The sequence below is a fragment of the Phyllobates terribilis genome, unplaced genomic scaffold, assembly GCF_046119375.1.
Source record: "Phyllobates terribilis strain yellow unplaced genomic scaffold, ASM4611937v1 Scaffold_11__3_contigs__length_659146591, whole genome shotgun sequence".
Classification (NCBI taxonomy): domain Eukaryota; kingdom Metazoa; phylum Chordata; class Amphibia; order Anura; family Dendrobatidae; genus Phyllobates; species Phyllobates terribilis.
The window spans coordinates 469,585,509-469,612,920 of record NW_027362771.1 but is presented as its reverse complement, the minus strand read 5'-3'; positions in this window follow the sequence as shown (position 1 = coordinate 469,612,920).

Sequence of the window (27,412 nt, the reverse complement as noted above, 5' to 3'; positions counted from 1 at the left end):
AATAAAAAATAAATATATACTTACCTTCTGGCGGCCCCCGATGCGCTCCTCCTCTCATGCCAGGAGTTTGCGATGGACTGAAGGACCTGCGCTGACGTCATAGTCATGTGACGGGTCACGCGATGCAGGTCCTTCAGTGTAACATGATCTGCCGGCAGCCAGGACGGTGAAGCAAGACACCGGGGGCCATCGGAAGGTAAGTATAGATTTATTTTTTATTTTTTGACATTCTCTCGGGTCACACTATATAAATCCATGCTGTTTGCATGGATTTATATAGTGTGACCAAGTTGTCAAGCACTTTCCAAGTGATGCTAAAATCGCTTGGAAAGTGCTTGTCAACCCGCATGCGGAAATGCATGTGAAGAACGCTTCACATCCGCATGTCCCTGGCAGGAAAACACATGTACAATCCGCATGTACAATCCGCATGTACAATCCGCATGCGTTTTTTCTGCCAGGGAGATGCAGAAACGCTCAGGAAAAATCCAGAGCATTTCTGCATCGTGGGCACATAGCCTTAAAGTCTAGATGTAGTTGAAGAGTTAATAAACGTTTTGTTACAAAACCATACTTGTGTTTCAGATCAAGTTAAGATGGTGTACTCAAAAATGTGGTATCCCCCTCGATTCCTCCAAGAATCCTCTCTTCATCTTCTATGGTATAAAAAAATACATCAGGCACATCCAAATTGCCACTAGCTGTGGCCATGTTAAGTGCAGAAAATAGCTGTGCACGCTCAAACAGGTAAATATCAAAAGTCAAGAAAAAGAACCGCACCAGCCTCATTGGTAGTGCAAGCCTCCCAGGAACATACCAGTCCTTAAAACATCAAAAAATCATCGAGACAGCACGCAAGATTCAGGTGAAAATATAGAAAATGTAATGGCCCATGACTGAGGCGACGTTTCAGTCCAACAATGGGGACCTTTCTCAAGCAATGTTAAGGCGCAAGTGCATGATATACAAAGGCAGATAACTTGCATCAGCAATTAACGGCAATGTGTTTACAAAATCCACAGTAAAATACATAGCCATAATACATCCAGTAAAGTGCATAGTTATATGTGACATAAAGTGATTAACTGCAAAAAAATCCATATTACATGGGCCATTACATTTTCTATTTTTTCACCTGAATTTTGTGTGCAGTCTCCATGATTTTTTGATATTATCTATCTATTTATCTTACAATTTGCCCGCTCTGTTCATGGGATCTTCATGGGACCCTCGCTATCTGGACTGCGGCCGACAGGTCAGGATGAGGTTGCTTTACTATTTTACTTTTATTACAGGTGATCATGGGCTTCGAGGATTAGGTGTAAGTTGAGTATATGGTGCTTTTTTTTTTTTTTTGCAGGGGCGGCAAACATCGGGAACAAGGTGTAGGTGAGTATAATGTGTTTTATTTTTATTTGAACTTTTTTAAATTAATTTTAATATATATTTTTTTTCTTTCAGCAGAGCACAGGCGCCAGAGGATGGAAGACTACTGCTCCCATCAAGCGGTGCCTGCGATCGCTGTTTCCTATGGCCGGAGGTGCCAGCTGATGGTGGTAGTAGTACCATCAGCCGGTGCCTATGACCCACGGTAAGCTTTTTACCGTGGGTCACTGTCACAGCTGTGGCATCATGCTGACGCCTGTCAGCATGATGCCACAGCGCTCTGACCGCGGTAATGCTATTACTGCCGATCAGAGCCTGTGGTTCCTGCACTGTCACGCAAGTGGCAGCGCGGGAAACCAGGGATATTCGGCTCTCCCATTCACATTAATGGGGTCCGTGTTTGGGTTCGAGGTTCGGGTACTGTTCTGGTACCCAAACTTCTAAAAAAACTGTTTGGTGTTTGGCTCAATTAGCCGAACCCGAACGGTCACGGGTTCGCCCATCACTAATAACAACTAAAATCTGAAAAAGTGACACTGCTCAATGGGGTTGCAACAAAATAAAATAAAAAACAAACAAAACAACCTTTTTTCCTCCATCATAGGTACAAATGTTTTTTTTTTACTTTTCCGCTTCTACTGTTGATTGATTTGTTGCCTTCTGTTAAAATGCACTAACACTGGAAGATACCTATTAAGACACAAGGCTCATATAGATGTATTCTGAGATGAATGTTAATGAGTAATTACATTTTTTTTATTTAATTATCTGCTAAACATTTCAAAGTTTTGCTTCATTTCCATATTTTGCTTCCTTCCTCCCAAACACTATGCTGCAGTGCTGTTTCAATGACCAGTTAATTCAGAAGCGCCTTTCAACTGCAGCTCAGCTTAAGATATATGCTATTGCTTACACTATGCTAAAACAATTAGACTGGGAAAATCCTATACTCTAATTGTTTGATTATTGTGTATGGATCTTGCTGAGCAGCAGTTGAAAGGAGCTTCTAAAAGAGAATGGGCTGGCATTGTTATTCCACTGCAGCTTAGTGTCTGATAGAGATAGAAATAAAATAAGATAAGAAAGTGTATTACAAAAAGCTGTATATTTTACAATGCCTGAAGAATAATTAAATAAAAAAAAAATTTAGGTACTTTTTAAGCAATATTATTGGGTAAGAGCTGACTGGGGCTGTATAGTTCAAATTATATTTTTATAACAGTGATTCATGCGCTGAAAGGATTATTCCCATCTTAGCCTCTATTGCAGAGAATACCTGCCTGTTTCCAGAGGCAAAGGCTATGAAAACAGTTGAGTGCAGAGCACTTTACTGTTTGCAGGACTCTTATAGAAATAGAGGGATAGCTCTTGAAATAACTACTGGGTGAGCTTGGAAATCATCTTGAAATTGAATTGTTGCTTGTTTTGTCATATTACTGTTGATCTATAAGTGAAACTTTCATATATATGAATATTAGTTAATCCCCTCCAAATTCATTATTACGGAGTCACTGTAACTGTTTGGCTACTATTCAGAATATGCATTAAAACATCCTTCTGCAGAAGGCCAATAAATAACAGGTTTGATGTATGGCTTCTTGTGAGGAATGTATGTTAAATCATTTTGATAAAGCTTCAAATTGGACCCAGAGGAAGAAAAGCGTGTCTTGAATTTATTATTTATACATAGATCAAATTAGAAATTTACAGGAAGATGATTTCTTTTCTTCTCCATAAACATTTTTTTGTTTCATAGTTTAGGGAGGTCATTACATGGGGGGCAGAATTAATAATCTGGATGATTATTAGAGGCTAGTAATAAGAACATCAGTGGTAAGAGTTTCTAGACTACAAGTGGCTCATGTTACATATATTGTGCTATAGGTAGATCAATAAACTTAGTGGGACAGATTTACATAAACTGGCAATTTTATCACTGTGGCATATGTTGCTTACTTACTAATTGGTGGGTGGATTGGTGCATTTGTAGACTATAGTTTAAAGAGGATCTGTCAACAAGTCAAAAGTGGACATTTATTGCTTTTATTTTTACTCCTATTGCTTATCTGAGTAATCCTGTTGTTTTTTTTTTTAATCTTTTTTTTTATAATCCACTATACGGTTTTACTTAAGGCCCCGTCACACTTAGCGACGCTGCAACGATCCCGACAACGATACGACCTGTCAGGGATCGTTGCTGCGTCGCTATGTGGTCGCTGGTGAGCTGTCAAACAGGCAGGCTCACCAACTATCAGGGGAGCAGCGACATCGTGGAAAGAATCTTTCCACGATGTCCTGCTCCTGGTTACGAGCCTGCTGAAGCAGGAGCAGGCTGGTAACCATGATAAACAGCGGGTTACTAGGGGCACACGCCTGTTTATCATGGTTACCACTCTGCTACAGTGAGCGGGAGGTTACCGCTCACTTTAGCAGGCTCGTAACCATGATAAACAACGGGTTACTAGGTGCGCGTGTGCCCCTAGTAACCCGATGTTTACCATAGTTACCAGCCTGATCGCTGCTCCCGCTGGTCACACACAGCGATGTGTGCTGACCAGCGGGAGAGCAACGACCAAAAAATGGTCCAGGACACTTTGCAGCGATCAGCGACCTCACAGCAAGGGCCTGATCGTTGCAAAGTGTCACACATAGTGACATCGCTGGTGAGGTCGCTGTTGCGTCACCAAAACCGTGACACAGCAGCGATCTCGTTAGCGATCTCGCTATGTGAGATGGGGGCTTTAGTGTTAATTTAATGGTCTGGGTGCATGTCTTTAAGCTGTTCTGCATTGTTACCCTTTGAGCAACATCCCCTTGGTAAAGACCATAAAAATTAGGACTCTGGAACCATAGGGCAGGTTTAAAAAATAAATAACTATATGAATAATCAGGGGAGTACTGGAAATAAAATACGTGCAAAAATTAGACAGTTATAACCAGACGAGGCCCCCTTTAAGTTTATACCACCTATTAGTTGGCTTATTTTGCCCAGAAATTTATATCAAATATTTGGTCCAATTTTGGTGCAAGGGTTTGCAATTCAAGCCATGCCACCTCGTCAAGCAAGGCAGAAAATTTTTTTGAAATAAATGCTAAATATGATGCGTATCATAGAAGACAATTGTTTGACATATATTAAAAGGGTAAGAAGATTTTGCAGTACCTGACAATTAATTTTCACCCAGCTGCAGCTTCGTATGAAAAAAAAAAGGAAAAATATATTTTGCTTTACTCACCCTCCCCAGGTCTGTTGCTGAATCTCCACCCTGCTTCTGCTGTTTCTTATTGTCTGCAATACTGTTGCCACGTCGACAAAACTTGCTCCAATAATTGAGCTCAGCAGCTCTGCTCAAATTGCTAGCTATGTAGCATCCTTCACCAGAATTTAAACCCCTTCACAACCTTGGACGTACAGGTACGTCCAAGATCGTGTCCTTGTATTTGATGCGGGCTCCGGCGCTGAGCCCACATCTTTCCCTGATCTGATCAGCTGTCATGTGCCTCTAACAGTCGCGGGTGGATCAAAGATTCACCTATTGTTGCTAACAAGTTAAATGTTTATCTCAGTCTCTGACAGCGGCATTTAACATGGCCGGCCTGAAGTGCGTCACAAGACCCGCCCAATAATTCCCCTGTCACGTGATCGCAGGGCGCCGATGGGTTGTTATTAGTGATGAGCGAGCATGTTCGCCACTGCTCGGTACTCGCCCGAACATCTCAGTGCTCTGCGAGTATTTCCTGTTTGCTTGGGCGGGAGCTCGGGTCCCCTCCCTGCATGTTTGGCGCTCTTTAGAGAGCCAATGAACATGCAGGGATTGCCTGCCACTCACTGTAATGCCATAGCCATGTTGGTTGTGGCATTACAGTGATTGGCTGGCCGCACAGCGTCATCAGGTCTATATAAGACCTGGAGCCGCCATGCTCGTCACAGTCTACCCTGGAATCAGGAAGAGTAGGGAGAGATGCTGCTGCGTCAGGAAGAGATTAGCTTGTTTATTAGTTAGTGTAGGTATACCATAACATCTATTTATATCCATCTGAACTAACAGTCCTTCTGAGGACTAATCCAGCTGCATATAATCAGTGGTGACAGCAGGAGTTAGGCAGGCTGGCAGTGTATGTGGCAGACTGCAGTGCATATAGCAAGAGGGTCCATTGAACATTCTGTTAGTCTAGGTAGTCCACAACATATATATATACAGTGCAGACCAAAAGTTTGGACACACCTTCTCATTTAAGGATTTTTCTGTATTTTCATGACTATGAAAATTGTACATTCACACTGAAGGCATCAAAACTATGAATTAACATATGTGGAATTATATACTTAACAAAAAAGTGTGAAACAACTGAAAATATGTCTTATATTCTAGGTTCTTCAAAGTAGCCACCTTTTGCTTTGATGACTGCTTTGCACACTCTTGGCATTCTCTTGATGAGCTTCAAGAGGTAGTCACCGGAAATGGTTTTCACTTCACAGGTGTGCCCTGTCTGGTTTAATAAGTGGGATTTCTTGCCTTATAAATGGGGTTGGGATCATCAGTTGTGTTGTGCAGAAGTCTGGTGGATACACAGCTGATAGTCCTACTGAATAGACTGTTAGAATTTGTATTATGGCAAGAAAAAAGCAGCTAAGTAAAGAAAAACGAGTGGCCATCATTACTTTAAGAAATGAAGGTCAGTCAGTCTGAAAAATTGGGAAAACTTTGAAAGTGTCCCCAAGTGCAGTTGCAAAAACCATCAACCGCTACAAAGAAACTGGCTCACATGAGGACCGCCCCAGGAAAGGAAGACCAAGAGTCACCTCTGCTTCTGAGGATAAGTTTATCCGAGTCACCAGCCTCAGAAATCGGAGGTTAACAACAGCTCAGATTAGAGACAAGGTCAATGACAAACAGAGTTCTAGCAGCAGACACATCTCTTATACAACTGTTAAGAGGAGACTTTGTGCTGCAGGCCTTCATGGTAAAATAGCTGCTAGGAAACCACTGCTAAGGACAGGCAACAAGCAGAATAGACTTGTTTGGGCTAAAGAACACAAGGAATGGACATTAGACCAGTGGAAATCTGTGCTTTGGTCCGATGAGTCCAAATTTGAGATCTTTGGTTCCAACCACCGTGTCTTTGTGCGACGCAGAAAAGGTGACCAGATGGACTCTACATGCCTGGTTCCCACCATGAAGCATGGAGGGGGAGGTGTGATGGTGTGGGGGTGCTTTGCTGGTGACACTTGGAGATTTATTCAAAATTGAAGGCATACTGAACCAGCTTGGCTACAACAGCATCTTGCAGCGGCATGCTATTCCATCCGGTTTGCGTTTAGTTGGACCATCATTTATTTTTCAACAGGACAAAGACCCCAAACACACCTCCAGGCTGTGTAAGGGCTATTTGACCAAGAAGGAGAGTGATGGGGTGCTAAGCCAGATGACCTGGCCTCCATAGTCACCAGACCTGAACCCAATCGAGATGGTTTGGGGTGAGCTGGACCGCAGAGTGAAGGCAAAAGGGCTAACAAGTGCTAAGCATCTCTGGGAACTCCTTCAAGATTGTTGGAAGACCATTTCCGGGGACTACCTCTTGAAGCTCATCAAGAGAATGCCAAGAGTGTGCAAAGCAGTCAACAAAGCAAAAGGTGGCTAGTTTGAAGAACCTAGAATATAAGACATATTTTCAGTTGTTTCACACTTTTTTGTTAAGTATATAATTCCACATGTGTTAATTCATAGTTTTGATACCTTCAGTGTGAATGTACAATTTTCATAGTCATGAAAATACAGAAAAAAATTTAAATGAGAAGGTGTGTCCAAGCTTTTAGTCTGTACTGTATATATATATTTACTGTATAAGTTCGCTCCAAATTCAGACATTTCTGGCCTTCATTTAAATTTTGTTGCAGTGTGTCAGTGAAGTTATTGACATGAGGTAGGTGTGAAAAATAATAACCTACAGGCCAGCTATCTAAAAATTTGGTTTTCTGTCACACATATCACATATCACTGCTGTTCAAATCCAGCCATTTGTATTGAATGTGTAAAATATTATCCTCCACTTAAAATGGGCAAGGCACATGGCAAGGGACAGGAAACTGGGCGTGATGGTGATGGTGATGGTGCATGCAGAGGACGAGGCCGAGGCTGTGGGCAAGCTGAAATTGTGCCACAACAAATACCCACAACTTGTCGCTTGACCTTCCTGTCTCAATTAATAGGGGACCGCAGAACACCACTATTGAACACAGAGTAGTGTCAAAAGGTAATTGGTTGGATAAAAGATAATGCTTCCAGTCACTTAGCTACCACCATCACCACCACCCTGTCTTCAACACGGTCAAGTCTCAGTAGCCGTGAGTCTGGACTGCATATTCCTCACCCTGTGGTGAAAACCCACGCAAACACGGGGAAAACATACAAAATCCTTGCAGATGTTGTCCTTGCTGGGATTTGAACCCAGGATCCCAGTGCTGCAAGGCTTCAGTGCTAACCACTGAGCCAATGTGCTGCCATTCACCCTCTAATATCTAACAGGCTGGAGAAACTTGCAATTACTGCCACTCTATCTTCAGCTCCTTTGTGAGAAACTAATGTATTTGGGCAGCCAATCAGTCTACCAAATAGAATTCCTGAGAAGGAAATTGGGGATGGCTTCGCTACTGGTACTGGGGGCAGTGCTAATACCATGGCGTTGTACCATAGTTCACTGGCAATATTACAGACTGGTAGGAGGCAAGTAGATTCCCACAGAAAAGTACCAGCAGTAATGTTAAGGGACCCTTGCTTGTGGAAGGCGGAGACGATACCGGGAGAAATAGTGGCGGCTGGGGACTGAGTATGAACACCCGGCCGCTACCGGCATTAGGTTGTGGACAGCTTCTGCCTGCACAAGCCTAAAAGGCCACATTTCAAGTGCAAGCAGCTTTAGAGGACTTCCTGGGAGAAATGACAGCTGGCGTAGATACGGTTTCCCAAGTCCTTTCACCAAGCTAAAGAATATGGCTGTGGTGAAATACAACTCTGAGCAAAAAAAAGCTGTGAACTGGCTCCGTACCATCCCTGGCCACATCACTTGACCACGTGTTTGAGGTTAGCCAGCCCTTCCCAGTAAGTCCACTGGGGAGGGCACGGGTAATGTTGTGGGCCCCATGCTTGTGGAAGGCGGAGACAACACTGGGAGAAATAGTGGCGGCTGAGGCCGAGTATGGACACCCAGCCACTGCTGGCATGAGGTTGTGGACAGCTTCCGCCTCCACGAGCAGAAAATGCCACATTTCAAGTGCAAGCAGCTTTAGAGGACTTCCTGGGAGAAATTACAGCTTGAGTAGATATGGTTTCCCAAGTCCTTTCACAAAGCTAAAGAATATGGCTGTGGTGAAACACAACTCTCAGCAAAAAAAACTGTGGACTGGCTCCGTACCATCCCTGGCCACATTCACTTGACCATGTGTTTCTGCTTAGGGGGTCCTTCCCAGTAAGTCCACTGGGGAGGGCACTAGTAATGTTGTGCGACCCGTGCTTGTGGAAGGCGGAGATGACACCAGGAGAAATTGTGGCAGCTGGGGACAGAGTATGGACACCAGGCCGTCGCCGGCATGAGGCTGTGAAAAGCTTCCACCTCCACGAGCCTAAAAGCCACATTTCAAGTGCAAGCAGCTTTAGAGGGCTTCCTGGGAGAAATGACAGCTGGAGTAGATACAGTTTCCCAAGTCCTTTCACCAAGCTAAAGATTATGGCTGTGGTGAAATACAACTCACAGGGCTACGACAGCGGTGGTAACACTGGACATCTTCAGTGAAGAGGGCTTCCCGTTCCTGTCCCAGTCCTCGGCCTCGCCAGTGAAAGCTGGGGCTGTGGGGTGTGGGTGGGTCATTGCGGCACGGTAGCAGGGGGAAGGACACCCCACTAACTGGCATTGCTAATATTGATGTTAAAGTTACTGAACATACTAGGTATACTAAACCTGGTGTGACAGCAGGGGAACAGCATGCACAAGGTGGTGAGGGGCCTGTGAATGTGGTTAAAAACAAGAATGAATTGTCTCTAGTGTCAGCCAAAAATAAAGCAGAGGTTCAGATTGCTGGGAGTAAAGAACTCCGGGGGGATAGGCTGATGGGCTGTCACTCATAGTGCTTGTAGTACCCATCTCCATAGAACCAAGCCCTGATGAGGTTAAGGCTGGGGATGCTGATAATAAAGGTGGGTCCAATACTGCGGAGGGGTATGCTGGGAGTAAGGGCACTGCTATACAGGAGGATGGTCCGGTGGCGGCTGCCCCGAAATCTTTTCCTGATGACGCTGGGAACATTACTATAAATAATGATGTAAATAATGTAGAAATGGAGAATATAAATGCACTGCCTGATCCGGCAAGTGTGAATGAGGGAGATGGGGGTATGGATGATGAATGTGTGGGTAGGGGGGACATAGAGGTTGTGGATGATCAATCTGGTTCTGGTGGTAATACCAATGCGGCATGGTAGCAGGGAGTGGGGCATCCCGTTCTCTGGCATTGCTGATATTGGTGATAAAGTGACTGAACATACTAGGCATACTAAACCTGCTGTGACAGCAGGAGAACAGAATGCACAAGGTGGTGAGGGGCCTGTGAATGTGGTTAAAAACAAGAATGAATTGTCTCTAGTGTCAGCCAAAATTAAAACAGAGGCGCAGAGCGCTAGGAGTAAGGGACTCAGGGGTGGACCAGCTGATGTGTTGTTGTCACCCATAGTGCTTGTAGTGCCCATCTCCACAAAACCAAGCCCTGATGAGGATAAGGCTGAGGCTGCTGATAATAAAGTGGGGTCCAATACGACAGAGGCGGATGCAGGGAGTAAGTGCAGTGCTATAAAGGAGGATGGTCCTGTGGCTACTGCCCCAAAACCTTTTCCTGATGATGCTGGGACTATTAATGTAAATAATTATGTAAATAATGTAGAGATGTAGAATATAAGCGCCCTGGCTGATCTGGCAAGTATGAATGAGGAAGGGGAGTGGTATGGATGAGGAATGTGTGGGTGGGGGTGGACATGGAGGTGGTGGATGGTGAAGCCAGGTCCTGATGACTTAACATCTGAGTTTTACAAGACCTTTAAGGATGCCTTGGTCCCCTTATTAACTCAGGTATTTAATGAATGTCTTTCCTCGGATACTCTGCCGAGTTCAATTAGCTGCTTTCATCATTCTTTCAAAGGTTAAGGAATGATCCATCACAAATTGAGAATTGGCATGCCATAGCACTTCTCATTGTGGATAGAAAAGTTCTGGCCAAGGGACTTTTCAACAAGTTGGTGAAGCTTGCGGCAGGGTTCCTTTTGGAGTTCCACCACTGCTGTGTTTCCGGTCATAGCACTTTTAGTGCTGTTCTCTGTGTCGGGGAGGCCATGGAGCAGGGTAAGGCAGGTCTTTGGAAGGGGTTTTTGCTGTCCCTTGCTCAGGCTAAAGCCTTTGACTGGGTTGACCTTGAGTATCGCTGACCAACTCTCTTGAGGTATAGCCTAATGTGGGGGTTTGTGGACTGGCTGAAGACATTGTACAGAGGGGCCGAGACTGCTTGGCTGATTTGCAAGAGGCTGAGGTGGAAGACAGATGCCCATGGGCCGCAGGTGCAAACTCTGTACTTTCAGCAGGGGACCGGGTGGAAAACAAAGCAAAGGAACTGGAGGCACTCTCAGCCATCCAATCTAGCACTGTCTTTACTTGTTTTGGCCTCACCATTTGTCTAGCGGTACTCGAGACTACAAAATTACACAGAACGTCCTGTTGCCTGCATGCACCAGGTGAAGGTGTTTCATTTGGGCGCATAGCAGGCATAGACCAACAATGTCCTCTCCCTGCAGCAGCTACACCACCACCACTGGCACCACAGCCAAGTCCCCTATTTGATGCTATCCTCATTCTTTGCACCCCAAAAAAGTGCAGAGTATTATACGGCCTGTTTACAGAAAGAGAGTATCCTGTCGATTTTTACACTGCCTGTATGCAGAATGCCCCCACAGAACCTGTTTTCAGAGTACCCCCCAGAGCTGGCTGGAGAGTACCTCCACAGAGGCTGTTTTGCAGAGTACCCCCACAGAGGCTGTTTTGCAATGCAGAGTACAACCACAGAGGCTGTTTTGCAGAGTACAACCACAGAGGCTGTTATACAGAGTACACGCACAGAGGCTGTTTTTCACAGTACACCCACAGAGGCTGTTTTGCAGAGTACATCCACACTGGTTTTTGGCAGAGTACTCCAACAGAGACGGGTGCTGAGTACACACACAAATGCTTTTTGGCAGAGTACTCCCACATAGACAAAAAATACAACAAAATGGCAAAGAGCAAGAACTTAACATGGCCTCAGAAATATTTTGGGACGATTTTAAAAAGATTGTGAATTGGATTGGATTGGAATAAGTTTGGAAGATGAAGCCCTTTCCCATGACTACCGCATACACACAGATGGTACAGTGAAACTGCGAATGGTCATTAATAGTGATGAGCGAGTGTGTTCGCTTATGCTCTGTACTCGCCCGAGCATCTCACTGCTTGAGATGCTCGGCGCTCAAAGAGTACTTCCGGGATGTTCGGGTGGGAGCTCGAGTCCCCGCCACGCATGTTTGGTGCTGTTTTAACAGTGAATAAACACGCAGGGATTGCCTGCCATTCACTGTATTGCCGCTGCCATGTTGGTTGTGGCATTACAGTGATTGGTGGCCGTCTAGCGTCATCGGGTCTATATCAGACCCGGTGACCCTATGCTGGTCACAATCTACCCTTCAGACAGGCAGAGTAGGGAGAGCAGCAGATGAGTGAGGAAGAGAATTGGCGGTTTATTAGTGAGGTATAGGTATTCCACAGAAAGATATACACATCTGAACTAACAGTCCTTCTAAGGACTAATCCAGCTGCATATATTATTAGTGGTGATAGCAGGAGTTAGGCAGGCAGAATTTTTTGGACAGTGTATGTAGCAGAATAGGGTTTGTTGCACGTTCTGTCTGTTGCTGTTACAGATATCCAAAGCCCTAGATATCAGTTCTATTTTTTTTTTGCTCACAATCCTGATTATTTTCTTAAAAACCAATATAATACACCATTTTTACTACTCCATTTTCTTGTTAGCAGAATACGCCAGATTTGTTTGATTTTATTGGCATTGCTGTATTGTGGAAGCAGAGAAACTTGTCCATCATCAGATGTGATCCGATATTACTGCCGTAATAATCGTGACATTTTTCGGAGCGTGCCAGATATTACACTCCATTTAAAGTCTGCCGGTTGTGTGTTGTTCAAACTTATTCACACTTGGACGCTCACCAATATCATATTAATAGACCACTGCCTAAAACAGTGTTCATCAGACGTGATCTCATATTACTGCGGTAATAATACAGACATTTTGTGGAGGGTGCCAAATATTACACTCCATTTCAAGTCTGCCAGCTGTGTGTTGTTCAAACTATTCACACTTGGTTGCTGACTAATACTACACTACAAGGCCACTGCCTAAAACCGTGGTCATTACACATGATCCCATATTATTGCGGTAATAATACAGAAATTTTGTGGAGCATGCCAAATATTATACTCCATTTAATATGGGCAAGGCGCGTGGCAAGGGACGGGGAAGTGGATGTGATGGTGCACGCAGAGGCCAAGGCAAGATGAAACTGTGCCTGCTGAGGGAGCATAACAAACACCCACATCATGTCGAACTACTTTCCTGTCCCAATTTGTAGCGGGCCACAGAACACCACTCATGAAGCCAGAACAGTGTGAAATAGTTGTTAGTTGGACAGCAGATAACGCTTCCAGTCAGTTTGCCACCACCCTGTCTTCCACATGGTCCAGTTTCAGTAGCCGTGAGTCTGGACAACATATTCCTCACACTGATCTTCCTTCCTCCCACCATGCCGAGTGCCTGGAGACAACTGATCCCACACTTGGACACTCCGAAGAGCTGTTCACTTTTCCATTTATAGATTCGGACCTCTTGGCGAGCCCGCTTCAAGCGGGGCAAGAGGAAATCGCATGTAGCAATGCCGAAACTTTTGAGCAATCACAGTCACATGTCATAAATTTTGGGCAGCCCTTGCAGTCACTGCATACGGAATAACAGTATAGGAGAGCCACTCTTTAATAATGGGACCAACAGAGTATAGCCAGCTGATGGCCCTCTAACAATAGTGAGGGCCGACTGCTGGCCCTTTAACAATAGTAAAGGCCACCTGATAAATAAGGGCCCTGTAAAAATAGGCTTTGTGACTTTCAGAGTCACTACTTCATAAATGAAACAGGATGTGTCTGATCATGTCTCACACCACATGAGCAGAGAAAGTAGCAAAATGTTAAAATGACATTTACTGTTGAATGTATTTTTCACCATTGAAAGCAATGCAGAAGTGAAAAAATGCATCAAAAACACCACATGTGAACATAGCCCAAGGTGCGGAGGAGCATTTTTTTTTGCCTCATATACAAGTCATTACCCTGGAAAGAATGTTCCTGAACGTTTTTTCCAGGAAAATGCATTTTGGCTTCGTTTGTGTAATGTTTTATTGTCAGTCCATAAAAGTGGCGCAATACTCTGACAACATTGTTCACAGCAGTGACCTGGGAGTCAGAGATGCTTCCAGGGGTCTTCCCCATGCTGTTCCCCTGTCATTTCAGCACTATTCCCATCGATTTGGGCAATTTTTAGGCCCCCTGCAGACCTCTGGGGGGGTTCCACCGGAAAAATGCTCGAGTTTCCCATAGACTTACATTGGGCTCGTTGCTCGGATCGAGCACCCGAGCATTATGATTTGCTAGACCCGAACAACGAGCACCCGAGCATTTTAGTGCTCGCTCATCACTAGGCATTAAATCAGTTAATTTTGCCTTTTTTAGGGTATTTCTGTCTACAGATGACTATAAACAGTCTGAATCTGTCAATGAATGCATGGAAAGAAGCTAGAATGTTGTGGACTATGGAAGAGATGTATGCGACCAGAAAGAACACTCATTTCCATCAGCTGATACTGATATGAGACAACATGAAACAGAACAAGATGTCTAGAACTTGACTTGGCCTCACAAAAATGTTTTGGTTGATTTTAAAAAGATTGTGAATTGGATTGGATTGGAAAAGGATTGAAAGATGAAGCACTCTCCCATAACTACCAGGCTGTTATGGCACTCTACAGCAGGCTGTTATGGCACGCTACACACACAGAGGCTTTTTGTCAGAGTACTCCAACAAAGATGCGTGCAGAGTACACACACAGAGGCTTTTTTGCAGAGCACTCCCACAGAGACGGGTGCAGAGTACACATAGAACCTGTTTTAAGAGTACTCCCACAGAGGCTTTTTTGCAGAGTACTCCCACAGAGACGGGTGCAGAGTAAACACACAGAGGCTTTTTGGACAGTACTCCCACAGAGACAGGTTCAGAGTACACACACTGGTTTACTGTGACAAACAGGAGTCAGAAGACTAGAGCATCTGATTTCACATACTCTGGCATTGAGTAGAAGCACTTCTCCCTCAAATTAAATGGTGATAGTTTCTTTCAGCAGTGCTAGAGTTAATCTGCTCAGCTTTGAGTCTCTGAAGCTTCTGTTTGGAAGTTCTCAGCTGTGCAGCATCAGCCACTCCCCTCTCCTATATAGTCTCTGCACTGGCTATTTGGGATTTCCAGTGTTATGTCTTGTACATCCTGGTGAGGAGTGGAGTGGAGGTGTTGGTGTTCGGTAGAGGCGTTTAAAGAGAGTTTTTCTTGACTGTTGCTTGAAGGTTTGGTTGTGTGCATAACCTCATCCTCTTCTATTTTTGTCTACCTTCCTAATCCCTTCGGTGTTTCCCACTGTTGTCTGTGAGTGCATATTTTATGTGTTTGGTATTTTCATTTGTCCCTGTACATCCTTCCTTGTTTGTCTGGTTTGTGCATATACATACACTATTCCTCCTCACTTCCCTGGGTGGGGGAGTGGACAGATAATGGATGATTCAGGAGAACAGCGAGGTACGTTGCCCCAACATCTTTGCCATCTGAAATAACCTGGGGAATAGGGATAGATAGGGTGCCCCTAGGGTTAGAGACAGGATAGGAGCCTCTGGTCCCGGGTTGTCAGACAACAGCATCGTGACACACAGGTTTTTAAGCAGAGTACTTCCACAAAGATGGGTGAAGAAAACACACACAGGCTTTTTGGAAGAGTACTCACAGAGACGCATGCAGAGTACACACACAGGTTTGTTTTTGCAGAGTATACCCACAGAAACGGGTGCAGAGTACACACACAGAACCTAATACTGTCCCTCACTCGAGCTGCATCCTGCCCCTATGCTAATCATAGCAGAATGGTGACGACACCCGTGATTCGGCATTTATACAGGCTGGGTCACGTGGTGTGCGGACCATTCACAATCATGCCAATATTTGGCATGACTGTGGTGGCTTAAGAATTTCCCACAGCCTAAAAGCTTGTTAATTGTCTGCGCTGCAGCCTTTCAACAAACTTTATTTGGCACCGAACCCGAACAGTAAAACAGACGCCAGGGAAAAAGTCTGTGACCGGAGTTCGGCATCGGACAATAGGTGTTTGGTATGAACCCCGTTTGCTCATCCCTATTTATGATCAATGTTGGATTTAGGTTCCTGAGGCTCAACAGTATAAGTACTTTGGGGTCCCAGCATACATTTTCATGCAAATGTTGTAAGTACATCTTAGGTCTTCAGGATGCAGCATTCTCAGAGCCATAACTTTTTCAGTATACATTGCCAAATCCACACTTTTTTGTTATTATTTTACAATATACACATTGTGCCAAAGATAACGTGTAACTTTTTTTCACACTTTTTTATGATGGCATAGAAACTAATTATATTAGGTTTACTTACTGCTCTTTGCACTGTAATGTAAAAGCATTTACATGCAATCCCTGGATGTGTTGAGGCTGTCTATCAGCCGTGAGACATGCAGCCGCGGCGATGCAAACATATTTTGCAAACATGCCAAAGATGCTCGTTTAGGACACGAGCGTGCTCAGATAACGCCTTATCTGAGCACGTTCGCGCAACACTAATAATTAATTAGCATTTTACAATAGAAGAACAGAACTTAATATTTGATGCAGAAACCTTTGTGTATCAAATGCTTATTTTCCCCACTGTATATAAAAGTACACACACACGTACTTCATATGCAGGCTCATACACACCCATATACAGACACATATATCGACATGTATAGGTACATACCCACATTCATACAATGGCTTCTGAAACTCAGTGGTCTGTAGGAGCCAGAACTCATAAAGGTTTGTAGGGGATCAAATACTTATTTCTCACTGCAAAATGCAAATAAATTTATCTAATGAATACAGTGTGATTTTCTTGATTTTTTGGGGGATATTCTATCTCTCAATGTTAAAATTAACCTACCCTTAAAATTATAGACTGTTCATGTCTTTGTCAGTGGGCAAACTTACAAAAACAGCAAGGGATCAAATAATTATTTCCTTCACTGTATATACTGGATATATACAGTGCATTGTGAAAGTATTTGGCCCACTTGAACTTTTCTACCTTTTGCCACATTTCTGGCTTCTAACATAAAGATATAAAATTCAAATTTTTTTGGGAAGAATCAACAACAAGTGGGACACAATCGTGAAGTGGAACGAAATTTATTGGATATTTTAAACTTTTTTTACCAAATTAAAAACTGAAAAGTGGGGCGTACAATATTATTCGGCCCCCTTGAGTCAATACTTTGTAGCGCCACCTTTTGCTGCGATTACAGCTGCAAGTCACTTGGGGTATGTCTCTATCAGTTTTGCACATCGAGAGGCTGAAATTCTTGCCCATTCTTCCTTGCAAAACAGCTCGAGCTCAGTGAGGTTGGATGGAGGGCGTTTGTGAACAGCAGTTTTCAGCTCTTTCCACAGATTCTCGATTGTATTCAGGTATTCCATTGTAGATTTTGCTTCATGTTTGGGATCATTGTCTTGCTGGAAGATAAATCTCCATCCCAGTCTCAGGTCTTTTGCAGACTCCAACAGGTTTTCTTCCAGAATGGTCCTGTATTTGGCTCCATCCAAACAATCAATTTTAACCATCTTCCCTGTCCCTGCTGAAGAAAAGAAGGCCCAAACCATGATGCTGCCACCACCATGTTTGACAGTGGGGATGGTGTTTTGAGGGTGATGAGCTGTGTTGCTTTTATGCCAAACATATCGTTTTGCATTGTGGCCAAAAGTTTGATTTTGGTTTCATCTGACTAGAGCACCTTATTCCACATGTTTGGTGTGTCTCCCAGGTGGCTTATAGCACACTTCAAACGAGACTTTTTATGGATATCTTTGAGAAATGGCTTTCTTCTTGCCACTCTTCCATAAAGGCCAGATTTGTGCAGTGTACGACTGATTGTTGTCGTATGGACAGACTCTCCCACATCAGCTGTAAATCTCTGCAGGTCATCCAGAGTGATCATGGGCCTTTTGGCTGCATCTCTGATCAGTCTTCTCCTTGTTCAAGATGAAAGTTTAGAGGGACGGCCGGATCTTGGTAGATTTGCAGTGGTCTGATACTCCTTCCTTTTCGATATGATTGCTTGCACAGTGCTCCTTGAGATGTTTAAAACTTGGGAAATCTTTTTTATCCAAATACGGCTTTAAACTTCGCCACAACAGTATCTCGGATTTGCCTGGTGTGTTCCTTGGTCTTCATGATGCTCTCTGCACTTGAAACAGAACCCTGAGACTATCAAAGAGCAGGTGCATTTATACGGAGACTTGATTACACACAGGTGGATTCTATTAATCATTACCGGTCATTTAGGACAACATTGGATCATTCAGAGATCCTCACTGAACTTCTGGAGTGAGTTTGCTGCACTGAAAGTAAAGGGGCCGAATTATATTGCACGCCCCACTTTTCAGTTATTAATTTGGTAAAACAGTTTAAAATATCCTATAAATTTCATTCCACTTCACGATTGTGTCCCACTTGTTGTTGATTCTTCCCAAACAAATTAGAATTTTATATCTTTATGTTTGAAGCCAGAAATGTAGCAAAAGGTAGAAAAGTTCAAGGGGGCCAAATACTTTCACAATGCACTGTATGTATATATATGTACAGTACAGACCAAAAGTTTGGACACACCTTCTCATTTAAAGATTTTTCTGTATTTTCTTGACTATGAAAATTGTACATTCACACTGAAGGCATCAAAACTATGAATTAACACATACCGGCGCGCACATTTTTAAGCTTTTTTCACTGTTTTCAGAATATTAACAGTAAGAACATGGAAGAGTCCAGGAGCCATTTGGTGAGCTGCATATCCTGCTACATGTTCACAGACTTGCCAGTGGAAAAGCCAAACTTCACATGCCAGAAATGCAAGCTTGTGTCCCTGTTGGAGGAAAAGTTGCGAAATCTAGAAGAGAGGTTGACTACCTTGAAAATCATTAAGGAAGGTGAAGAGTTCTTAGACAGAGCAGAATTATCTCTTCATGATTCAGAAAGAGAAGAAATTCGAACTGCACCTGAGGAAACAGAGGAATGGAAGCATGTGACCCACAGAAGCAGGAGGATCGAGAGGCAGTCAGCACCCATACTGCTCAGGAACCAGTACCAGGCTCTCTCGCAGGAGAACCATGAAGAAATACAGCAAGATAAGACTTTGCCAGCAATGAATAACCTTGTAAGCCCTCAGAATCCTCCTGGATGGAGAAAGAAGAATGTTGTGAAGAAAAAACGGAGAGTGGTGGTCATGGGGGATTCCCTGTTAAGAGGAACAGAGGCCGCTATCTGCAGACCAGACATAACCTCAAGAGAAATGTGCTGTCTTCCAGGAGCAAAAATTAGAGATGTGTCTGACAGGATATCAAGACTCTTCAGACCTACAGATCACTACCCATTCCTGCTAATACATGTGGGGACAAATGACACCGCAAGAAAGGACCTGGAAACCATCTGCAGTGACTTTGAAGACTTAGGCAAGAAAGTGAAAGAATTGGGAGCGCAGGTGGTCTTCTCATCCATCCTCCCAGTGGATGGCCATGGAACAATGAGGTGGAATAAGATTCTACAGGTGAACAACTGGCTACGTCGATGGTGCCGTCAACAAGGATTTGGATTTCTGGATCACGGAATGAATTACCTATACGATGGACTACTTGCTAGAGATGGGGTGCACCTTACGAAGACTGGAAAACATGTATTTGGAAGTCGCCTTGCTACACTCATCAGGAGAGCTTTAAACTAGAACAATGTGGGAAGGGAAGCAAAAGGCCAGAAAAAGCTATACAGCTGACAAATACTATTGAGATCTCTGCTACTGGAAGTGGAAAGGAAGAACAAAGACAAAACAATTTAAATAATAAAAATATGGGAGGAAGAGAAACCAATCACAAACTAAAATGTTTTTATACAAATGCACAAAGCATGGGCAACAAACAAGGAGAATTGGAACTACTAATGCAGGAAAAGGAATATGATGTCATTGGAATCACTGAAACTTGGTGGGACGATACACATGATTGGAATAAAAGGCTAAAAGGATACAACTTATTTGCAAGAAGCAGACTTGATAAACGAGGAGGAGGTGTCGCATTGTATGTTAGAAAAGCGTATATCTGCACAGAGATTGAAGCTTCAGAGACTGGGAGTTCTGTGGAAACTGTTTGGGTAAGAATACAAGGAGAGAACAACGGAAAGGACACCATTGTAGGCATTTACTACAGGCCACCTGGGCAAGCTGAAGATATGGATGAACTCTTTATGCATCAAATGACCAAGTTCTCCAAAAAATATGACGTAGTGGTCATGGGAGATTTCAACTATCCAGACATTTGTTGGGAATCTCTCTCAAGTAAAACTAACAGGTCAAGCAAATTCTTATACTCTCTTGCTGACAACTTTATCTTCCAAAAGGTAGGGGAGAAAACAAGGGGATCTGCTACTTTGGATCTAATCCTTATAAACAGGGAGGAAATGGTTGAGGAGGTAAAGGTGGCTGGGACCCTAGGAGGCAGCGATCATGCTATTATAGAATTTTGGATAACTAGAGGAGGAAGACATGTTAAGACTCAAACTTCAAGGTTAGATTTTAGAAAGGCAGATTTTAAGAGACTCAGAAAGAGAATAGGAGGGATCCAATGGCTGGATGTCCTTAAGGACAAAAATGTCCAGGAAGGATGGGAAATTTTTAAAAATGAGATTCTCAAAGCACAATCGTTAACAATCCCGAAAAGTAGGAAGAATGGGAAGCATTTAAGGAAACCAGGATGGATGAACACAGAACTTAAACACATGCTAAAAAGAAAGAAAGAAATGTTTATTAAATGGAAAGAGGGAGGCATATCTAAAGAAGATTATAATGCAGTCTGCAGATCCTGCAGGACACGTATCAGGTTAGCTAAAGCTGACAATGAACTAAGGCTTGCAAGAGATGTCAAAAGCAATAAAAAAGGATTTTGGGGGTATGTCAAAAGTAAAAGAAAAGTCAAAGATGCTATAGGATTTTTACAGGATGAAAATGGAGAAATGGTAAGAGAGGATGTTGAGAAGGCCGAACTTTTTAATTCCTATTTTGCATCTGTTTTGTCTCAGAAAGAAAATGTAACATCAACTGATCTTCACTGTCCTTTTAAAGGAATAGAAGAATCCAAGTTATCTGTAAACAGAAAGATTGTGAGGAAATATTTAGCTAACATAAATGAGTTCAAGTCTCCAGGTCCAGATGAATTACACCCCAGAGTACTGAAGGAGATCGTAGAAGAAATTTTAGAACCACTCTCCATAATCTTTGAAAATTCTTGGAGAACAGGAGAAGTCCCAGAAGACTGGAGAAAAGCAAATGTTGTTCCTATCTTCAAAAAGGGGAAGAAGGTGGACCCAGGGAACTATAGGCCGGTGAGTCTGACTTCTATACCAGGAAAGATCTTTGAACAAATTATTAAACAACATGTATGTAAGTACATGGATAAGAATGAAGTGATTAACCAGAGTCAGCATGGGTTTGTAACTAACAAGTCATGTCAGACTAACTTAATTTCCTTCTATGACAGAATCACTGACTGGGTGGATCAAGGAAATGCTGTAGATATAGTATATCTTGACTTCAGCAAAGCATTTGACAAAGTATCTCACACCATCCTTATTGAAAAAATGACCAAATATGCAATGGACCAGGCAACTGTTAGGTGGATTCATAACTGGCTTAGTGATCGGACTCAAAGGGTGGTTGTAAATGGCTTCACATCCAGCTGGATGAATGTCTCAAGTGGGGTACCACAGGGCTCCGTCCTGGGACCTGTATTGTTCAACATCTTTATCAATGATTTAGATGAAGGAATTGAGGGTAAACTGATTAAATTTGCTGATGACACAAAGCTAGGAGGGATAGCTAATACTAGAGAAGAGAGAGAGAGGATTCAAAAAGACCTAAATAAACTGGAGCAGTGGGCAGCAACCAACAGAATGGTTTTTAACAGGGAAAAATGCAAAGTACTACATCTGGGCAATAAAAATGAAAAAAGCATATACAGAATGGGTGGAATAGAGCTAAGCAACAGTACATGTGAAAAAGACTTAGGTATACTAATAGATCATAGACTGAACATGAGTCAACAGTGTGATGCAGCAGCAAAAAAGGCAAATACAATTCTGGGATGTATTAACAGAAGCATACAGTCTAGATCACGTGAAGTCATTATCGGTCTTTACTCCTCTTTGGTCAGACCTCATCTGGAATACTGTGTACAGTTTTGGGCACCACATTTTAAAAAAGACATAGACAAACTGGAGCAAGTTCAGAGAAGAGCGACCAGAATGGTGACTGGTCTGCAAACCATGTCCTATGAGGAACGGTTGCAGGATTTGGGATTGTTTAGCTTGCAAAAAAGAAGACTGAGAGGAGACTTAATAGCTGTCTACAAATATCTCAAGGGCTGTCACATTGTAGAAGGATCATCTTTATTCTCATTTGCACAAGGAAAGACTAGAAGCAATGGGATGAAACTAAATGGGAGGAGACACAGATTAGATATTAGAAAAAACTTTTTGACAGTTAGGGTGATTAATGAGTGGAACAGGCTGCCACGAAAGGTGATGATTTCCCCTTCAATGGACGTCTTCAAACAGAGGCTGGACAGACATCTGTCTGAGATGATTTAGTGAATCCTGCTTTGAGCAGGGGGTTGGACCAGATGACCCAGGAGGTCCCCTCCAACTCTACCATTCTATGATTCTATGATTCTATGATTCTATGATGTGGAATTATATACTTAACAAAAAAGTGTGAAACAACTGAAAATATGTCTTATATTCTAGGTTCTTCAAAGTAGCCACCTTTTGCTTTGATGACAGCTTTGAACACTCTTGGCATTCTCTTGATGAGCTCCAAGAGGTAGTCACCGGAAATGGTCTTCTAACAATCTTGAAGGAGTTCCCAGAGATGCTTAGCATTTGTTGGCCCTTTTGCCTTCACTCTGCGGTCCAGCTCACCCCAAACCATCTCGATTGGGTTCAGGTCTGGTGACTGTGGAGGCCAGGTCATCTGGCTTAGCACCCCATCACTCTCCTTCTTGGTCAAATAGCCCTTACACAGCCTGGATGTGTGTTTGGGGTCATTGTCCTGTTGAAAAATAAATGATGGTCCAACTAAACGCAAACCGGATGGCATAGCATGCCGCTGCACGATGCTGTTGTAGCCATGCTGGTTCAGTATGCCTTCAATTTTGAATAAATCCCCAACAGTGTCACCAGCAAAGCACCCCCATACCATCACACCTCCTCCTCCATGCTTCACGGTGGGAACCAGGCATGTAGAGTCCATCCGTTCACCTTTTCTGAGTCGCACAAAGACACAGTGGTTGGAACCAAAGATCTCAAATTTGGACTCATCAGACCAAAGCACAGATTTCCACTGGTCTAATGTCCATTCCTTGTGTTCTTTAGCCCAAACAAGTCTCTTCTGCTTGTTGCCTGTCCATAGCAGTGGTTTCCTTGCAGCTATTTTACCTTGAAGGCCTGCTGCACAAAGTGTCCTCTTAACAGTTGTTGAAGACATGTGTCTGCTGCTAGAACTCTGTGTGGCATTGACCTGGTCTCTAATCTGAGCTGCTGTTAACCTGCGATTTCTGAGGCTGGTGACTCGGATAAACTTATCCTCAGAAGCAGAGGTGACTCTTGATCTTCCTTTCCTGGGGCGGTCCTCATGTGAGCCAGTTTCTTTGTAGTGCTTGATGGTTTTTGCAACTGCACTTGGGGACACTTTCAAAGTTTTTCCATTTTCTCGGACTGACTGACCTTCATTTCTTAAAGTAATGATGGCCACTCGTTTTTCTTTACTTAGCTGCTTTTTTCTTGCCATAATACAAATTCTAACAGTCTATTCAGATGGACTATCAGCTGTGTATTCACCAGACTTCTGCACAACACAACTGATGGTCCCACCCCCATTTATAAGGCAAGAAATCCCACTTATTAAACCTGACAGGGCACACCTGTGAAGTGAAAACCATTTCCGGTGACTACCTCTTGGAGCTCATCAAGAGAATGCCAAGAGTGTGCAAAGCAGTCATCAAAGCAAAAGGTGGCTACTTTGAAGAACCAAGAATATAAGACATATTTTCAGTTGTTTCACACTTTTTTGTTAAGTATATAATTCCACATGTGTTAAATCATAGTTGTAAATGTACAATTTTCATAGTCATGAAAAATCTTTAAATGAGAAGGTGTGTCCAAACTTTTCATCTGTACTGTATATATATATATATATATATATATATATATATATATATATATATATATAGTAGATATATCTATATATATACTAGCTATTGAGCCCGTTCTGCGCCCGGGTGGCAAGCATTTTTATTGGTATATGGTCTCCCATCCTGGTATTTGTGCTGCCCCCATCCTGGTATTTGTGCTTCCCAATCCTGTTCCCCCATCCTTTTATGTGCTGCCCTTTTCCCTATCCTGGTATGCATGGCACGCCTCAACCCTATCCTGGTATGCATGGCACCCCTCACCCCCAATCCTGATACGCATGGCACCCCTCACCCTCAATCCAGGTACGCATGGCACCCCTCACCCCTATCCTGGTGTGCATGGCACGCTTCATCCCTATCCTGGTATGCATGGCACCCCTCACCTCCAATCCTGGTATGCATGGCACCCCTCACCACTAATCCTGGTATGCATGGCACCCCTCATTCCTATCCTGGTATGCATGGCACCCCTCATCTCCAACCCTGGTATGCATGGCACCCCTCACCCCCAATCCTGTATGCATGGCACCCCTCACCTCCAATCCTGGTATGCATGGCACCCCTTTCCCCCAATCCTGTATGCATGGAACCCCTCACCCTCAATCCTGGTATGCATGGCACCCCTCACCCTCAAACTTGGTATGCATGGCACCCCTCACCCCTAATCCTGGTATGCATGGCACCCCTCACCCCCAATCCTGGTATGCATGGCACCTCTCACCACTAATCCTGGTATGCATGGCACCCCTCATCCCTATCCTGGTATGCATGGCACCCGTCACCCACAATCCTGGTATGCATGGCACCCCTCATCCCCAATCCTGGTATGCATGGCACCTCTCATCCCCAATCCTGGTATGCATGGCACCCTTCATCCCCAATCCTGGCATGCATGGCGCCCCTCATCCTGGTATGCATGGCTCCCTCGTCTCTCATCCTGGTATGCATGGTACCCCTCATCCCTATCCTGATATACATGGCACTCCTTGTCCCTATCCTGGTATGCATGGCCCCTCATCCGAATCTTGGTATGCATGCCCCCCCAGATCCCTATCCTGGTATGTATGGTACCCCTCATCCCCCAATCCTGGTATGCATGGTACCCCTCATCCCCAATCCTGGTATGCATGGCACCCCTCATCCCCCAATCCTGGTATGCATGGTACCCCTCATCCCCCTATCCTGGTATGCATGGTACTACTCATTCCCCAATCCTGGTATGTATGGTACCCCTTATCCCCCAATCCTGGTATGCATGGCCCCCTCATCCCCCAATCCTGGTATGCATGGTACCCCTCATCCCCCATTCCTGGTATGCATGGTCCCCTCATCCCCCATTCCTGGTATGCATGGTCCCCTCACCCCTCAATCCTGGTATGCATGGTCCCCTGACCCCCCAATCCTGGAATGCATGGTCACCTCATCCCCCCAAATCCAGGTATGTATAGTACCCCTCATCCCCCAATCCTGGTATGTGTAGCCCCCTCATCCCCCAATCCTGGTATGCATGGCCCCTCATCCGAATCTTGGTATGCATGCCCCCCCAGATCCCTATCCTGGTATGCATGGTACCCCTCATCCCCCAATCCTGGAATGCATGGTACCCTTCATCCCCAATTCTGGTATGCATGGCACCCCTCATCCCCCAATCCTGGTATGCATGGTACCCCTCATCCCCCTATCCTGGTATGCATGGTACTCCTCATTCCCCAATCCTGGTATGTATGGTACCCCTTATCCCCCAATCCTGGTATGCATGGCCCCCTCATCCCCCAATCCTGGTATGCATGGTACCCCTCATCCCCCATTCCTGGTATGCATGGTCCCCTCATCCCCCATTCCTGGTATGCATGGTCCCCTCACCCCTCAATCCTGGTATGCATGGTCCCCTGACCCCCCAATCCTGGAATGCATGGTCACCTCATCCCCCCAAATCCAGGTATGTATAGTACCCCTCATCCCCCAATCCTGGTATGTGTAGCCCCCTCATCCCCCAATCCTGGTATGTGTGGCCCCCTCATCCCCCAATCCTGGTATGTGTGCCCCCCTCACCTCCCAATTCTCATATGCATGGTACCCCTCATTCCCCAATCCTGGTATGTATGGTACCCCTCATCCCCCAATCCTGGTATGTATGATACCCTTCATCCCCCAATCCTGGTATACGTGGCCCCCTCATCCCTCAATCCTGGTATGCATGGTACCCCTCACCTCCAATCCTGGTATGCATGGTACCCCTCACCTCCAATTCTGGTATGCATGGTACCCCTCATCCTCAATCCTTGTATGCATGGTACCCCTCATCCCCCAATCCTGGTATGCATGGTACCCCTCATCCCCCAATCCTGGTATGCATGGTACCCCTCATCCCCCAATCCTGTTATGCATGGTCCCCTCACCCACCAATCCTGGTATGCATGGCACCCCTCATCCCCCAATCCTGGTATGCCTGGTACCCCTCATCCCCCTAATCCTGGTATGCATGGTATCCTCTGCACACATACAAAAAAAAATAAACACTTATACTCACCTTTCTTCCCTGTGCTCCAGCGCTCCTGTGTCCTCTTCTTTCGGAGGCCGGGGGAGGAGTGTAGCGCTGGAGCACCGCGCTGTCCGGCGCCATTTAGCTGAAGACACACTGTAAATGTGTCTTCAGTAAAATGGTGCCGGATAGCGCTATGTGCATGCGCTGATTCCGACACCTTCACTCCGCCCCCGGTCTCCGGCTAGAAGAGAGGTGCCGCGGCAACGCTCCTCCCGGTCAGGTAAGTATGGCGCCGGAGATCGCAGTATGCATTGAGTGTCTACGCATACCGTGATCTCCGGCGCCATACACTCCTCGTACCTGTAACGGCTCCATGAGTTCTTCTGTCTGGAGCCAGACTGCGCGTCGCGCATACGCCGTCTATAGAGGCTTCAGACAGAGGGACGCTTGGCTGATTTTATTATAAATATATATATATATATATATATATATATATATATATATATATACAGGTACATACATACATATATGCACATACATACACATATATTCAAAACAACATATCACATATGTACAGGTACTAGGGTTGACAAAATTAGAAAAACACCAGCTCACCTAGACTACAGCATCCTGAAGCACGGAATACGAGGGACCACTCGAGATACAAAATCCAAAGGAAAAAAAGAAGGTTTCCAGCTTCATAAATATTGCAAAATTTATTCTTTAAAAATGGATTCCATATTCAGAACAAGGAGCAACGCGTTTTGAACACAACAGACCTGCATTCTTTGTCAGA